Source organism: Rhopalosiphum padi, chromosome 2 (assembly GCF_020882245.1).
Source record: "Rhopalosiphum padi isolate XX-2018 chromosome 2, ASM2088224v1, whole genome shotgun sequence".
NCBI classification, from domain to species: Eukaryota; Metazoa; Arthropoda; class Insecta; order Hemiptera; family Aphididae; genus Rhopalosiphum; species Rhopalosiphum padi.
The window spans coordinates 13160083-13166082 of record NC_083598.1 but is presented as its reverse complement, the minus strand read 5'-3'; positions in this window follow the sequence as shown (position 1 = coordinate 13166082).

The following is a 6000-nucleotide window of genomic DNA, read 5'->3' as shown; positions in this document are numbered from 1 at the left end:
AGTCCTAAAAGGGTCGTCTCAAGGTTCATAATATTATACCCACGAATTGCAAATGACGAGATAATTAATTGCAAACAATATATTGGTATAATACATAATAATATAGTCTAATATGAAGAAAGGGTACTGGGTAGTAGTAGTGAAGAAAAGGTGAGCAATGATCTTTATTTAGTTAAAAAAAAAATTAAATTCAAATTTAAATAATATCCATTAGAATAATTACATTTTTCCCAATTAAATTGAAAAATAATAGGTATGTACGCATTTAGTTAAAATTTTATTTTCGTTCTTATTCCTAGAATAACTATACCTAGATACGGTTACAACTTGTTCATTAATTTTTTTAATTTTAATCTCAATGTATTTCAATTATTTTAAATAACTACCCATAAATAAGCAAATCAATATTCTCGATTTAATAATTATTGTATTGACACAACTGTACAAGCATGTTTATTCAACTGTACCTATGTACACTATCCACATTTAATATATTAATAAGATATATTTTAACATAATGTTAAGTTCTTATTTGAAAATAATTTAAAGTTATACAATGACTATACATATGTACGACTAGACACGTAAAAAAAAAAATAAGTTACTTATTTTGAACTGAGTTAAATTAAAAATTTTCCTTCGTATAACATAAAACTTTTTAAATAAATACATATTAAATATAAACTTTAACTTTCTTATTACATATACCATATACGTTGACTTAACTTTATTTGGTTTATTACCTTGCCTGTATATTGTATAGGGTGGTATGATTTGTTTTCCTTGTCTCACGACTGTAATGTAACTATATGTAATATTTATATATTATATATAGGTTTAAAGTTTCTGGATTACTTCTGCCCAACTGCAGTTTAGATTTTCCTAACAATTTTTTCGGCGCAAGAGACGTTTATCTTCTGTCATTACTCATTTGGGTTGTTTACTTCAACAGTTTCTGAGATATTTTAATGTTACCTTTAACATTTTCAGCGCTCCTAAATGTACTAAAATTGTTGAGCTATGTATTATCTTAAAAAGTAAAAGCAAGTAAATATATACACACGCTAAAGATCAAGTTTTCGATCAGCTCAAAATCTAAAAAGAAAACTATCTAACCATCAATACCAGCCCGTTCAATACATGATTAATTTAAAAAGATCAATTTACATGTGTTATACATTAAACATAATTTAGGTCTCAAAATGTTTATTGTTTTTAAAATCAAAATGCATATAAATATAAACATATATTACGAATAGGAAAAACGCGTAAGTGTGTTGTTGCAATAGAAAAGATTTGAGTAACTTTACAAGTCTAAGTGCCACGAATCACGATAGTGATTTATGTATAAAAACAATTTTTAGTTATTTTGTATAATACTCTTATATTGAATCAAATTTAATATTCCAAATTCGTTCATTGTATTGTCAAATAATGGTTCATAAAAAAAAAAAAAACATAAGAACTAGGTATTGCTTATAATAATATATACTATAATAATTTCAATTCTTTATACGAATAATAAGCATGCAATTTGAAAGACTGTTTTCGCAATTAGCACTTTTTTAGATTTTGCGGAAAACAAAAATTACAGTGAGGGGACTGGAGAAAAGTTTATACCCTTGACCAATTTGAAAACTATGAATACCTATATACTTATTCTAAAATTAATTTTGAAATCATTTCCGATCCTATCATAAAAGATTGTGTGGTGTGAAGGAAACTTCAAGCAACTGCCGAATTACGAATTTCAAAATAGTACCAAAAATATTTGAAAATAAATTTAAAAATTAGTAGGTACATAATTCTTATATAAGTTGGTCGTGGTTAGGATTCAACTTTACGTACGTGCAAATTTGTGCTAATTACGTGCTGAATATTGGCACAGGAATAAATTAACGTATTCATGTTTGGCGTGGTTGGAGAAATGAGTCGCGCAAATTAATGCTAATTGCATTTTGCTAATTATTCACGTGAAACGTATCCACAAAATAATTTACAGTAGAAAAAGGGGAGTTCTATTTTGAAAAATAGAATTTTGTACCCCCACAAAATATTCCTCAAGTAGTAAAAAATATTTTAAGAATTTAAAAATATAGTCTTAAAGTATATTTAAAAATTATAAAATCTAATTTTAAATAACTGCAGCAATATTAAAGAAAAATAAGGGCCGAGAATGGTTGGTAAATCAGTCCGTAGATATAATAAAAAAATAATATATGATATTATCAGACCACGTTCATAATATATAATAATGCGTAGGATAACTATTATCATAATATTATATATAAAACTAATGTGCATATAACTACTATATATTATACACGCGTTTGCATATGTTTCACCGCTAAGCCCGCTCTCGTCCGGTCAAAAGCTAATGAAATTCCCGCGTGGCGTAACGTTTATTATTATTTTTAATATAAAAATCCTCATCCACCCGTCGCGGCTTTTGAACAGTGTTCATTTTTTTCTACGTTTTTTTTTTTGTCGTCACATTATTATTATTATTTTTTTTTTTAATGACAAGCGTTTATTCCCGTCGACTTCGCGCGCGCACTAGTCGCGATGATAAAAGGGTGACCGGCAGTGGTGTGCGCGGGGACGGCTTCGAGTGGCGACGACGACGACGATTAGATCCGCGTGTTCAACAGATTAAAGACTTTTGAGCGCACCCCACCGAACCCTCCCCATGCCCCGGGATAGTGCGCGATATTGCGCGCGTAACGAGCCGTAGGAATTTTTATGCGCTGCCCGCGGAGAGGGCGCGGCGGCGCATGTCATCGTCCGCGCGCACATAATACATATAATATAAAAGGCTAACCCGCCCCCGCCTGTATACACTGCCGTGCTGGTCGCAGGTTTCGAGAGTATGTATTGTTCGTCGTCGTCGTCGTCGTTTGTTATTTAATAATATAATAACGCACAACAATAATATAATGGTAGTAATGATTTTTTTTTTTTTTTTTTTTACTGGCCGTTGCTAATCTCTGCGCTTCCTCCTGCTGCCCCGCCACTTTATGGTATAGATATTATTTTGTATGCGCGCAACATCCGCACACCCATAACCCATGTTTTCGAATGTTTGCGTGCACCCAGAACGAAAATGTATATTATTTTATGGGCTTTTCTCTTTAATATTCCGAAAACATTACGCACACAATAAATTGTATAGTATTATATAAATAAAAAAAACCAAGAGGGCCATTCGATGGCGGGTTGTGTTAATTCCCTTGAAACGTCAAAGTATAAGCAATGGCGTTCGGAAAAAACGACTCTCCGAGATGTAATGCGGCTCGTGGATTGCGGGAAAATCTGCTGCCGCACGTCCATGCACATGTTATTATTACGAAAGATTGAAATAAATGAAAATATCGCTGGAAGCCTGCAATACATTTCTCGACGCTGACAAAGGGGAGGGAAAAACCACGTTTGCCTTCTCCTCCTCATCGTCTGCATTGATGTATAATTAGCTCGTTAATTGTACGCTGTAAGCAATAATGTATAGGTGCACCATGACAGTGTAAGCCTACCGCCTACGCAAACAATATATTACAGCGTATGATACCATTACGCGTAATATTATACGACACGACGACACGCCACCAATGCACTTATTATTATATGCATGCACGTACAATATACACTGCTGCATCAATGGGGTAGGCTAGTAGCGAAGGGGTCGCGTTTTATAGGGCTCGGAAGGCCGGGTGCTCGTGAAGTGGCCACTTGGGTGCAGCGCGTTTTAGGGGTGGTTTTGACGTACGTCCTCCGCCGCCGACGTATAGGCAACGCGGGATGATCGTTATTAAATGTCACAAATTACCCGACGACAGAGCGGTGTAGGTATAACGTCGGTTTTTTTTCTTTTTTCTCCCTTCTCTTTTGAACTCAGTAGTATCATCAAAATTCCAATCCCAGTGCACTGATAGACCTCGGGAATCGTGTAGCATACGTATAATGTAATAATATGCGTTTGACCGACCGATTTAGACGGGATTTACGTGTATTTAAAATACAAGTGAAAACTTCAAAGGGCACATTATTAGTATAAAATAATAATATATATTATGTCCATGTACGATCTTTGGATCTTCAAAACAACAATGATCTCGGTCCCACGGAAACAGAATCCGCGCCTGCATATGAAACGTATTAAATTAAAACAGTACACGAGTAGATAATAAATTTAAACAGTTGTTCATTAGTGTTCACAATTATTTTTATTTTATTTCTTGGTATTTTAAATGTTTTGCATTGAATCTCTTCGTGGGTGGGTATCACATGACTAAACTTTGTAATAACTTTAACTTCACATTTATTCACATCACCACTTTAAATATCTTTAGTCTTAAATTAAGTTTGTTAAGTGTTATGAATTATAACTTATAATATTTCTGAAATATAATAAATTACTATCCTTATAAGTCATATAGAACATATTACTAATACATTTTTTAATTAATAATATTAAATAGGTATAGGTATATAATATAGTTATAATTTAAAATAGGACACATAGTTACAATATTTAAAAATTGAAATATAACCAACTAATTGTATTTACGGTGGATAAACACATTATAATATTAAATTATTCGTAGTTCGTACTATAGAACTAAAATAAATATAAATATTATCATTTGACTATACTTCAGATCTAGAATAATCCTATTATTATTTATTTTTAATTACACAAAATCTATTTACTTAGAATACTTAGATATTTATTAGGTATTAATTATAATTAATAGTTCTTAAACGTCAGCCAATTAAACTTTTTGTACTGATATGATAATTAGGAATTCTAAATAATTTAATTTAACTAGTTAAGTTAATAATCTCGTCTGGTTATTGTTAAAATTATTATTTTAGCAACATGTTATTGTCTTAACTATCGTATACTATATGTATAAAGCACAAGCAATGAAGCAAACTAAACTAATATACCACTTATTTCTCAGAAGTTCCTATATAATTGAGAAGTAATAACGATGTTGATTATACTTCGGTCTTGGAATGTATGAAATTGGTGCATAATGGAGATTGTTATAGTAGAAATTATACGCTATGACAGTAAGTAAACGATAGTGGTATTAATTCCGAATAATTTTCATAAACTGAAATATTGATTCAGGAATTCTGAAATCTAAACTAAAGAAACTAAGAAAAATTAGAAAAAATATGGAAAATAAAAAAAATACGATAATAAAACAATTATTAATTAATTAATATTATACTATAAAATAGTTATGTCTAACCAGTTTTGGACATTAAAGTATTTTTTATTTATTATTGTAATTTAAAAACCAATAACCGTATAGAGACATAACATGTTTGCGAAACATTTATAAATGTATCTTCTTAAGATAATATAAATTTTCGATTTATGCACAATACAATTTTGCTAAAAAGTATTGTTTATAAGTAAAAAAAGCTTTAAAATACAATAAGTGCCTTTAACGTTTGTCATAAGTTATTCTTAGAGTAATTAAAGAATATTTATAATATATTATGTAAATAATTTTTTTTATAAGTGTTTAAAGTTAAAATGTTTACAAAAATGTAAAATGTTGCAAATTATTTTGTGGTTAAAATTAAAATAAATTTTCAAATTTAATATTTATAGCTAATTCTTACAAACTATCAAAACTAGTCTTTCACATTAAAATCACAATATCCAAATACCTATTAAGATCTATTTAGGACTAAAATAAAATTTAAATTTGGAGATATGTTAATAAGTTACCCTAAATTTGTACCTTATTATAAGCCTTCCAATTTACAACTCTCCGTATTATCTCTTTTCCATCAACCCCCATGGTATATAATTAAATACTTCAAAATGACTTTAAAATAAAATCAGTAAATCACTTATGTACATAACATAAAAAGTACATTGCTAATTATTGTTGATTCATTCAAACCCTTTAATCGCTGAATTTGCATCCATTTTACTTCTTGAAAATTCTCCTCGCGAACTCCAAAGAAAATTACATTGGA